This window comes from Dipodomys spectabilis, unplaced genomic scaffold (genome assembly GCF_019054845.1).
Source record: "Dipodomys spectabilis isolate Male_0828 unplaced genomic scaffold, ASM1905484v1 ptg000235l, whole genome shotgun sequence".
Classification (NCBI taxonomy): Eukaryota; Metazoa; Chordata; class Mammalia; order Rodentia; family Heteromyidae; genus Dipodomys; species Dipodomys spectabilis.
Window position 1 is genome coordinate 1427091 of NW_024870912.1, and position 12845 is coordinate 1439935.

General features: G+C 39.6%; 1 protein-coding gene across 9 annotated transcripts in view; it reads right to left on the reverse strand.

The window, feature by feature from the left end:
- Positions 1-12845, reverse strand: part of Epb41l3 (erythrocyte membrane protein band 4.1 like 3) — a 256993-nt gene that overhangs the window by 64167 nt on the left and 179981 nt on the right. The window lies entirely within an intron of this gene.

Here is a 12845-nt window from a genome sequence, read left to right on the forward strand (position 1 = left end):
TTTCATCTCAGAAACAGGTTACAGTTGTGCACTTGAGCCACACAACTATGATGAAAATAAGGAAGAACAAGTTTGTTTTTCAGAGTGCAGATGCTGGTCAACCTACTGCTCTTTAAGAAAGGGAGAGGAGGTTTTATAGGGTGGTGTGCAGGTCCTCAGGGCCCTTTAGACTCTATGTTTCCCTGCACATCACATCAGAGTGATGGTACCAAGAGTTTCTAGGAAAGCTGGCACTTTGGGAGCCTTATTTCAGCTATTTGGAAACCAGATGAAATCTGGTTCTTCCTTTTTTTTATCTCCCATCTTCCTCCAATCAATTGCTCATTTCCTTTTGAAAATTGTGTTCTCTCAAGATGGTCATCCCTGCTTGGTGAATTTATATCTCTGCTCCCTACCTTCCTAAGAAGTGCTGCTGGGATGAATTTTAAGAATGGATTTCTTCTCACATGATCTTGGCTTCATCTTGAAGCCAAATGCCATCCCTTCCCCCTCCTCTACCCATGCATTTCCTTCCTGAAACACCTCTTCTCACTAAATGCTTTTCCATCTTCCTCACTTTTCAGATCAGTCTGAGTTCTTTTTATTTTTAAATGATTGTACTATTCTTGATGATGGGAGCTCATGAACAGCTCAGCAAACCATCTGTGCCAGAACCTGAGCCAAAGCCAGACACCTGGACTCTGCCCAAGCTTCCATTTCCTGGTTTGCCTTTTTCCGTATCAAATTTGTGACCAAAAAGCATCCTAACACTGTCTGCTTGGAAATCTAAACTGGACCGGGTTTTCTTTTCATTCATTCACACTAGGAAAAATACCATTAGACTGTGGTCAAACCCAGGAACAAAACATAATAGTGTCTGGCCTGTGATAAAAGTCTGCAAGGCCTCTTAACGCAACACCTAGAGGCCCCTTGTGTGCATCTACCCCTTTTCATGCTTTCTGTCTCAAGGTTGCATCCAATGTCAAGTTAAACACATAGATAAGGAAGCCCATTATCCATAGCATTCCTGCCAGACTCCATACCCATAGGGGCAGAACTTAATGGGATCTTTTCACCTGTGCTCTAGTTCCAAGTATGATCCAGGCAGCATATTTATACAAGTTTGGCATGGGAGACAGAGCTCACCTTTCTAGGTGACACATGTATTGGCACTCTTTAATCCCACAAGCAATGAGCTTCTCAGAAAACCATGATGCTTTGGTCTTTCAGACTTTCACCAATCAATCAATCAATAATTATTCTACCACATTACTGCTCATTTAAATCAGCAAAGATCATCTCCGCCTACAGTGTTCTGCTAAAATAGAGGTATAAACCATTTCCTGGTTCCAGTAAGTGTTATTTATTTATTTATTATTATAAAGGTGATATAGAGGGGGGTTACAGTTACATAAGCCAGGTAGAGAGTATATTTCTTTTTGGACAATGTCACCCCTTCCTTCTCCCCGGTTCTCCCTACCCACAAGTTTTATAGTGCCTAGTGAGCAGATAAAAAATGAGCATATGGTTCATTTACATCATTTACATGTCTCAATTATCTAGACATTAAAGTTTACCGAGTATCACTTAAATATCTTTAAAATGGACAGTCCTACTAATTTCAAGTTTTCCTTCTCACTCTTCCTAATATTGCTTACCAGACAGTCACCAAGGCTGGCTGCTGATTCTACAACTACATAGCTATGTGCTATTAGAGAATTTGTTCATCCTCTCTGGGCTTCACTGCTATTGGCACTTGCTTGTGGGATTATTGCATGAAACAACAAAATACCGGGGCTGGGAAGGTGGCTCAGTGGTAGAGCGCTTGTCTTGCATGCATGAGGCCCTGGGTTCGATCCCTCAGCACCACATAAGCAAAAAGAAAAAAGCTGGAAGTGGCGCTGTGGCTCAAGGGGTAGAGTGCTAGCCTTGAGCTGAAGAGCTGAGGGACAGCGCCCAGGCCCAGAGTTCAGGCCCCACAACCGGACCCCCAACAACAACAACAACAACAACAACTAGAAAACATACCACTTAGCTCTTGGGAAGCAATAAACAATAAATTTCTATACTTACGATTAGGCCCTTTTGAAAAGCTGATTGGATTTTTTTTTCTTATTCTGAAATTTAGTGTAGGAACTGATTTATTATTGATGGTGGGAAAATTACAGAAAGCATCGCATTACTCTTATTAAAAACCATATTCATGGTAATGGGGAAATTAGAATATTTTTAAAAATAGTATCAGTGACTTGTATGTTATCTTTCATACACACAAAGCAGTTTTTAATATGCATTGGCTTGTCTTGACACATTTTAGGTTAAAACACAGATGAGCAAATATAATCCTGTATATGGAATACACAGTATGGTCAAACAGGAATGAATTATTTGAGTGCAGTAGAGTCGTGTTGGGACTAGGATTCATCACACAAACACTTCCAGCACACACACCACAATGGTCTCTTCTTGCATGCTAAACCTCTTCGTTTTCTTTTTCTTTTTCTTTTTTTAAGGATGGCATTCTCTTTCAGTCATAATCAGTTTCTGCTTTCATTTGTTGTAGCAATTTTAGCCTGTGTTTGAAACTAGACTTCTGTGCCCAGAGTTATGCACAGTGGTAGATAATAGCCTTCCAGTGAAGCATACTTCTTTTTGGCCAGCAAAAACACTGGGCTTGATTTTTTTTTTTTAAAACAAAGACATCCACAGCACATACATGAGATGTTGGCAGCAGAATGTCAGACAACATTTCCTGCTGTTAATCTGCTAAGGATTCAGGTCACTAAGCCAATGTGTGCAAAATGAATGCAGAAGAGGAAGCCCAAGAAAAGAATGTTTGAAAGAAACATAAACTTGAATATTAGCTAATTCTGAATAATGTGGAACTTAGAACTTTTTTTCCTGTGAGAGGAAGTAATCTTTTATCTGAGACTCTCTCAAAAAGAAAAAGAAAAAAATCCAAATAAACAAAACCCAAACTATAATTTACAATTCATTTCAATAAAATAAAGACCTGTACAAAACACAAATATTGAAATAAAACCATGATGTCTAATAATATAAATTTAACAATTACAAATTTGTAGCATTGTCATTTTTTTTTTGTTGTTCCAGTCTGGGACTTGAACTCAGGGTCTGGGCCCTGTCCCTAAGCTTTATTGCTCAAAGTTTGACTCTACCACTTGAGCCACAACTACACTTCCTGCTTTTTTTTGGTCATTTATTGGAAATAATTCTCAAGGACTTCCTGCCCCAGACTGGCTTTGAACTATGATTCTCAAGATCTCAGCTTGCTGAGTAGTTAGGTTAACAGGCATGAGCCACCAGTGCCCAGCTTCTTTTTAATTCTATTAAAGGTGTTGATCAAAACATTGTAAGAATAATATTGTTACAGGGGTGACACCAAACATTGTATTCACAAACTGCTTTGTTAAATGGAAACTCCTTTGTATAATTAAATATAATAAAATAAAAAGAAATAATAGTCATTGCTTTATAATTATATATCTAAAAGGTTCAGTGGTTTTTCTTCTCATCAAGTATCTTACTACAACTGGGGTAAGCAAGAGAAAGGACCCTGAGGTCATGATATAAACTACCTACACAATTAAAAATGTAATTATATACTTTACCAGGTAAGTGTGAATTTTTAAGTTAAAAGGATCTTTTGTGAGGCCCATAATAAAATACGACTAAATGTCCAGTTAAAATATAGGGCATGATCACACTCTAAGTGATAGTTAGATTGCTCTCATTTTCATTTTAACACATAATCCAGTAGATAGGGGAAGAAAAAGCATTTCCATTACATACTCTGAATCTTTCTCCCTATATTCTATATTTGTCCCTGTTATTCTAAACATGTGTGTCTGCACACACATTCATTGCTCAGGTGTAAAGCCACAGGTGGGCCTACATGTTGAAGGGAGGCATCACTTGTCAACACTACTGTAACCACAGCATCCTGGCTTAATGCTGTTGAAGCTCTCAATCCCCCAAAGCAGCACTAATCCATCCATGGGGATGAGGCTGTTGAACCTCACTAAGAAGATGAGAGTCTCGGTCCTAATTCTAGACTCAAGTCACATGTGCTCTGTCTTCTTGGATCAGCAAAGTCACAAGTCAGAGCTTCATAAAGACATGCTGGCTGCAGCAGTTCCAGCGTCCACATTAACTAGGCAGACATCATTGCCCTTGGCTGAATCTAAGAGAGCCATTTCTTTAATTGTTGTGGTTAAATATTAAAAATGCGGGTCTGGGAAGGTGGCTCAGTGGTAGAGTGCTTGCCTTGCATGCATGAGCCCTGGGTTCAATTCCTCAGCACCACATAAGCAAAAAGAAAAAAGCCAGAAATGGCGCTGTGGCTCAAGTGGTAGATTGCTAGCCTTGAGCTGAAGAGCTGAGGGACAGCGCCCAGGCCCAGAGTACAGGCCCCACGACCGGACCTCCACCCCCCCAAAATTAAAAATGTATGGGTAGCATTAGAAAATAATGACCAGGTTGAAGTAGGCCTTGAGAGGGGACCCCAGATGGTACAACTCCATTCTAGGCTTTGCCTTTGTTTAGGCATTTTAGACTCCAATTTTGACTGACCTTTAAGGGTGGTGACTAAAAACCTTTAAATGATGTACAAGACACTTTGTTGAAAACAAACTTTACAATTTTGGGGGGCGGGGAGGGAGAAGTTGGGGAGGTGGGGAGGGTAGGGGAAAAACAAAGGAGGAGGTAACAATGCTTGATAGGAAATGTACTCATTACCTTACTCATGTAACTGTAACCCCTCCTCTGTATAGTATTTTTACAATAAAAAAACATTAAAAAAAGAAAAGAAAAACCTTTAAACAATGTTCAAACTAGAAAAACCACCTTAATCACAGGGCCAGCTCTTGGCTCTGACTGGACCAATTTCTGGAATGAAAAAAATGTATCTGGTTCCCATCCCCCTAACAACCTAACCCACACTTGATTGTTCCAGTTAAAGACTGACCAATAAAGCAGATAGGTTGTAATCTTGGGCAACTGGCAACACCACCCACTTATGGTAAACCCTGCCTTTTGCCTGCTAAATTTGCGTGCATTTTAAACCAAAGTGATAGGCTAGTTTAAACAGCCATTATGAGACAAACTGTAACCTCCTTGGCCACCTGCGTGTGGCCTAACGTGACTATGCAATTCTTTATGTGTGTTAAAAACCTATTGGCCACCTGTGTGTGACCAGGCTTGAGCTCATGGATTTTGCCTTTAAAAACCCTAGCTTGTGGGCCTATTGAGTTCGCAGAATCGGCTCCCCTGACTGGTCAGTGTAGGAACCTTTTCAATAAAGTTGCTTCTTTGTCAACAACTTTGTTACGGTTGGCTCTGTCCCTTCAGATGACTAGGAGAGCTTGTCTGCCTACTACAATGTAAAAATGGAAACTATCAGGCAAAGTGAATAAATAAAACAGATTGTTTCAAGGATAGGCATACAGCCCTCTTTCCTCATAAACTACAACGTTATTTTATTTATAGGAGAATGACATTCTAGTCAAGTGACAAGACATTGGGCTGCTTTTCTTCTGCCCCTATCCCAATTGTCCTTTCCTAGAATGTATCTGTGCTTATGATTCCTCTTATGCTATTCTGTGTTGCTGTGACAGAAAACATAAGTTGAGTAATTTATAAGATATATGAAGTATATCTGCCTCATGATTTTTGAGAGTTCCAACAGCATAATATCCATATCCTGGAGGGTTACCCCTATCACTTTTGTACTAAAATGTGGTAGAAAAACAACGGGAAATGATTGCATGAATCAGGGGCCACGTGCAAAAGATGGCTTTGCTTTGTAACAAATCACTCTCAAAAGAACCAACTCATTCCACGAGACCAGTTTTAATCTCTTCCATAAACCAACCACCTCCTCTAGGCCTCATCTGTTAATATTTTAATGACTACACACTGCCACATTGAAACGCCTAGCATAGTAACCTCTTGGGACACATTCAAATCACATTCAAACCATAGAGGAGTTGAACAGGGGCTCAGTTCAAGTTCCTCAAAACTAAACCAAATAAACCAAAGTGAAGGAATTAGATAATTCTTTTCTGCACCCCCTCCCCCGTCCCATTTCTGGTATGATACCAGGGATTGAATTTAAGGTCTCTTAGCTTTTTCCCCGCTCAAGGCTGGTACTCTGCCAGTTGAATCACAGACCTACTTCCGGCTTTTTATTGGCTATTTAGAGATGGCCTTGAACTGCAATCCTCAAATCTCAGCTTCCTGAACAGCTAGGACAACAGGCAGGAGTCACCTGCCCCCAGCTACTGCTCTTCTTCTTTTAAGCAAATGTGGATTTTATAAACCCATTCTATCTTCTCTCTCATGGTTTCCTCCTCTGTGCCTGAACCTTACCTCTGGCTTTATACTCATTTCCCTCTAGCTCTACTTAGTTATTTTCTTCTCCATATATTATGTGCCATTATGTAAAAATGAAACATTTTAAATCCTGGCTAGACCACAGTGTGCTATGAAGCTCCAAGTTAAGTAAAATAATATATAATTTGGGAACAGATTACATGTCCTATTTTGGTGGTATGTTTAGTTGTTGTTTTCCTGATGACGACAAATACTTAGTTGTGCTTTTAAAGAAAGCAAGTATCTGCAAATCATGATGTTCTGGGCCAAATTTTTACTAAAGGAATAACTGAAGACATTAAGTAAAGCATTTCACTCAGGGTAATTATTTAAAGCCATTCATGTGCTTTACAAGCTCAGCCTAATGGCATTTCTCTGAAGAATGCAGCGCCTCTCTGGTGACTATTTGCTGTCACCATGACATTCCATAAGATGTAAGAAGTCTCTGTATTCCTCCCAGTATTTCAAACACCATAAAAAGAACTGATTACTTGTACTGCTTGCACATCTGCTCACCATCACTCATTCCTATAAGCATTGGTGGGGAAAATGAGGCATAAGTTATGACTGAGAGAAAGGGTTTTATATCATCCCTATTACAAAATGACTCTGAATATACATACAAATTACACAAAGCTGTCCATCTCATTGTACAAATATCTCCCCATATACCAAAGACATCTTGTTTCTTGACAAGAAAAACTCCAGCTCACAATCAGAGAAGATAATGAATTAGCATCTACTTTAGCTATTTTTCCAGGGTTCTAGATCTCAGGACAGGATCACTAAGTAATGTTAACAAAATAGGTTGCTCTTAGAAGCAATAGGAAGACCCTAAATTTCACTAAGAAAATTTCCTAAGAGCTATTTGACAAGGAAATTAACTTTATTGACGGAAATGTGTGTGTTCTAACAAGACTGCTGCAACTGAAAGTCTGTGAAGTCTTGTAGAGCAAACATATAACAAGCTCAAGATGCATCAACTATCGGCACAATCCACAAAATGGAACAGAAAAAGAAGCCCTTGCTTCTCTGCTGTGGAGAAAGGGAGTGATATTAAGTAGCTGCCTTCTGCCAGGACTAGAAGGAAGGGGATTCTGAGAGAGAGACAAAGGGGCTGGGAAGGTGGCTCAGTGGTAGAGCGCTTGCCTTGCATGCCTGAGGCCCTGGGTTCGATTTCCCAGCACGACGTAAGTATAAAGAAAAAAAAAGCCAGAAAACACTGAGAGAGAGACAAAGTGGACAGGGGACATCTAAACAATGAACAGCATGCATCTTGAAAATCTCAAACTAGGAAAATGCTGGTGGCCACCCTTATGGACCTTACCCTTTTCTGCTTTAAACATTTAAGAGAACTTTCTGAATGACACTATTCTAATACTCTATAGTATGCAATAATACAGAAGCAATGCAAACAACTAAGATTCAACTTTTTTTCAAAGAGGTATTAGTCACCTAACCTGTCAATTCTTATAAACAATGTGATACAGTTCTGTTTAGTCTGCCTAACTGAAATTCTAATGTACAGAAAAAGTCAGAATACAAGGGCAATTGGCAATAAATTGGGAGGGAGGCACAAAAATCAACCTCAAAAGACAACTCTATTTCTCCAGAGATGATTCTTTATACATCTTCCTCCTGCTTTCTCTTCCTAACAATCTCCAATGTAAAGTGTATTTAGAAAGTGACTGGGGAAAAAAAGAAAAAAAGAAAGTGATTGGGAACACTTTTCCTCGGCAGACTGCTTGAGCACTGTTGGAAAGATCTTTACTCAACCACAATCACTATTGAAATTTCCCCAGGGCTCAGCCACACCCAGTTCTTGAGCCAGATGAAGGCTCAAAGGAGGCACGGATTAGGTGTGTTGAAGAAAGCTGCAAAGGAGAGGGTTTGATTAACTGGAAAACTGGAGTGTATGGGTAGGGTAGGGATTTTGAGAAGGCTCTCTCCACTCCCTACTTTGGACATCAGCATTCCCAGAGCTCTGCTAATTTCCTTTTTCTTCTTTCTCACTCACTACAAAGGCACATATTCATTAACCTCAGATGTGAATTAATGTGAAAAAGACCAGCTCCCACCAAATTTACCAGTCTGACCTCTCTTCCACACACCAAACAATAAATCTAATTGGAAGAATAGATAGCTACTTTCATATTACAGGCAATTTAAATTCAGAAGGACTGAAGTCAAATTATCCTGCCTCATACACTTCCTTCCTGTGTTCTATATCCATTAGCAATTCCAACATCTATACAGCTACTCAATCAGAAATCTGGAAGTTGCTACGTCTTGAATGTATTTCCTAAAAAGTTCATATGATGAAAACTTAATTTCAGTTCCCAAATTCATATGTTACTGGTATTTGGAGTAGGGCCTTTGGGTCACACTAGGTGTGATCATGAAGGTGGGCCTCTCATGATGGCAGTGGTAGCTTTATAAGAAAGGAGGTGAGAGATGGGATTCTTGTTCCGTCTACCATGGCCAGATGAAGTGTTCAACACGGTAAGAAGCTCCCCTCCCATGCTGTGGCCACGTTCCTGGACTACTCAGCTTCTAGGACCACCAGCCAAAAGACATTTATTTTTATACATTACCCAGTTACAGATATTTAATAACAACAGAAAAATGGACTAAGCTGGGTACCAGTGGCTCATACCTGTAATCCTAGCTACTCAGGAGGCTGAGATCTAAGGATTGAGGTTCAAAGCCTGCCAGGGCAAGAAAGTCTGTTAGACTCTTCAGTTAACCAGCAAAAAGCCAGAAGTGGACAGTGGCTCAAATGGTATAGGGTCTTAAGGGGGAAAAGGCTATCAGACAATGCCTAGGCCTTGAGTTCAAGTCCCAACATACATGTGTGGGTACATGCCTATGTGCACAACTCAGATGGAAGTCATTATCAGTTACTATCGCTGATAACTATTCCTCATACATCCTGCCTCCTCACCTCCACAAATTCCACTGAATGAACTAGCTTGTTTTCAGGACAGTTCTTTAAAATCTAGGCTTGCTCTCTCTTCTTTCTCCCACCATCACCAACTTGTGTTTAGTTGTCAGTACTTTTTGCTTAGGTCATCACAATAAGATTAGTATCCCTGTTTCCATCTCATCCCTCCAAGTTATGATTTAATAGAAGAGAGTTTAAAAAACCCAAAGGAGCCTATGGGCTCTCCAGAGGTAGAGCCCCTCCAAAGTGCCCATTCCCACCAATAAGCTGAGCTCTCTCTGTCTCTTTTTTGGCAGAACTCTTATAACAACTCTATGAATGCAAAAATGGCCCACACATCCTACATAATCCCCGGGACTGTGAGTGAGGGACCGTTAATCCTGCCCAGTATAAGTTAGAGGGTGCAGATGGCTTTCAGGTAAGCCATTATCTAGGTGACCTCATCCTTTGAGCTCCATACAAATCAAAGGCTTTCTCCAGCAGGTTGCAGAGGCAGAGTCTGAGTCAAGGCAAGATAGATAAAGGTGAGGGGAACCTCAGAATGAGAACCACAGAGTGGACACTACAGTGGAAAGCAATCCTTAGGCAACAGCCAAGAAGATAGTGAGGACCTTACCACCTCATGAGAATGAATTCTGCCCAAAGCCTAGAGGGGCATAGGACAGGATCTTTCCCATGCCTCTTCCAGATAAGGATGTCGGCAAATAATTTGATTTCTGACTTATGATATTCAGGGGCACAAGAGGAGCTAATCCATGCCAGATTCCTAACCCAAGGAAAAAAATGAGATGATAAACATGCTCCATTTTAAACCAGTCTGTTTATGTGTATTTGTTATAAGACCATAGGAAATGACTACTCTTACAGACCAATATGGAACAGCACAGCAAGCCCATCCTTCCTGAGAGAAGGATTGGTTTGTCTTTCTTCCCATCTCCCCTCCTATCCTCATGTCCCTGATGGTCTCTGTACTTGCTACTCACATGTCCTTATCTGTCCAAAAGATGAAAGTTCCAAACAGTGTTACATAAATAGCAGGTACAGAGTCTGAATGATTCTGGAAGTCTGAAAAGGAGACTATGTAAATGGTACTTGACTTGGTGTTATATCGAATACCACAGCAGGGAGAATCAGGCAGCATTTTCACATAATAACCACCTGCCAAGAGTGACTGGAGACCCATTTATCATTTTTAACAATCTGGACCACTGTTTAGGAATCCTTCCTCCCATGAAAGTAATGTACAGCCAATTAAAGACCTTAGTTAAGCTTTCTATATTTCAGTCTTTTTCGTAACTTAAACCATGAGAGATAAAGAGGAATCCAGGCAAAGTCCCTCAAAAACACCACACCCAGTTTCTACAGGCAAGAAAGTTCTGTTATAGAAAGGATCGGTCGCAACATGAAGGAGAAAATGAGTTAGGTTGGCTTCCCTCTCTTCCCATAGGCTTCTATTGTGTCTCTAAGTTATTTTCTGAAATCCCAGCACAGAACTAACTGCTCAGGGAACAAGAGCCAGAAAAAAGAATCTTAGCTTAAACTTCTACTGAAGGGAATATATAGGAGGACCTGCAAGCCAAACTGAGCATTTGAACAAGTCTCTTCACTCAGTAGACATAAAAAAAAAATCAGAAAATACAGTGATTTGGGGTTTCGAGGAAAAGGAAGGCTCGTGCCAAATTCTGATGAGACCAATGAAGGAAGCGCAGGGTCACTCCACCACCTCCCTTCTTCAATTGACTTCAATATGAGGGAGCTAATTAGTGAAGCTAGGGACTCCAAACTTCCTCACTTTCCATACAATGTGAGTCAGTTCTGAATAAGCACCGAAAGCCCAAAAGAGGATGTGTAATTATGCTTAGAACATATTCAGGCTTGTTAGACTCCTACTGATTTCTGACACAACAGACACCGAAGCTGAGCTGTCTAATCATAGCTGGTTCAGCTCAGCAGTGTGAGCAAAAATACCTTTTCTCTGCATCCCAAGCCAGCCTTTTCCACCCCTGGCTTTACCAGCCTGAGGGTGAGTGAGCTTTAAAAAAAAAATCAAAATCCCAAGTACAGTCATTTCCTGTTCTTTAATAAAAGCGTTGAACAGTTGTTTCTTTAGTTTGGAAGTTTTAGCAAGGATTTTAATATAATAGGGTAAAAGTAAGGAGAAATGATAGATCAGAGAAAGATGGAAATGATGACATTGATCAAGATGCATTGTACTCATACATTGTTATGTTGAATTGAAATTTCTTTGTACAACTACATAAAGATAGCAATAAAAATAATATAGAAAGGAAAAAGAGAAACAATTTCTGTTCTCCATAGAAAAATGGGAATAAAGTCTTGTCATTGAGAATTTCTAAAACTATCAAATTAATGATTAGCTGATTGGAAAATATTTTATTCCTTTAATTATAAAACAAATCCTAGAAATGGAGAGTTGAAATGCAATTCACTCTGTCAGATATAAGACACACAATATGATGTTGTCTCTCATTTGAAAAATCTTTAGACAGGATGGAGACTACAAGCCCAGTGTTATATTTAAAAACCTCATCATTCTAGAGTATTTTAGGTTTATAATATATTCATCACAGATAAAGTTCTGAAAGGGCAAAAGGACTTTCAAGTTTGCCAACCAATGCAGACCTGAGGGGTGCCAGGCATCTGTAAATACGCGACATTCTCTCTTCCTGATATTGAATACAATTCTGTGTACTACTTTATTTCAGAGAGAAAACTGAAGACTAATGAATAGCTTACAAGGCCAAGAGGCCACCAAGGCAGATGCTATGACATACTGCCTTCTGAAGTTTAATCTTGTTCTTTTTCACCCTTCACAGTATACTCAGAACTTTTCCCATGCTGGGAAAAGTATTCTAGATTCTAAACTGCTATCTTATTTAGGAAGATAGAAAGTGCATAGGATGAATGCATCACTTTCACTGAAATACTAAATGTTGGTCTACTGAAATACTAAAAGTTGGTCCACTGGAAATAGATTAAAAGTAAAAACAAGAGTTTGATATTGCCAGTATGCTGTCTTTAATGAGTCCTAGATATTTTGAGCAATGCAGCATAAAATCAGCAAGGTAGGTTTCACTGTGCAAGAGTCCCTAGCAAACATAAATTTGTCAATGGCTTTAGAGTTTTAAATGACTCTCTTTTCATTGGAGTGATTGTACTAGATTCTCCCTGTATGTATGTCTGACACAGGAAACTTGGAGAGGATGACTGGATATTAGGAAACCTTAAGAATGAATATCAATCCTTTATTTCATCTGTGTGGAACCCCAAATGATGCATGAATTCAAAGCTAAACATACTCTTAGCCTTAAAATAACTGCCAAACTTGCTGCAGTAATTGATTACTGGTAACCATTTGCATGGCATATGCCTTACTAACATTAAAAATACCAGGAGGAAAAACTATTAAATTTCACCATATAATGCTTCAGCAGAGCCTTTTCTTTATTTCATTGTCATTCTCAGCCCCCGGCCTGCATCTCTATTTAATTGCCATATCAGAACAAAA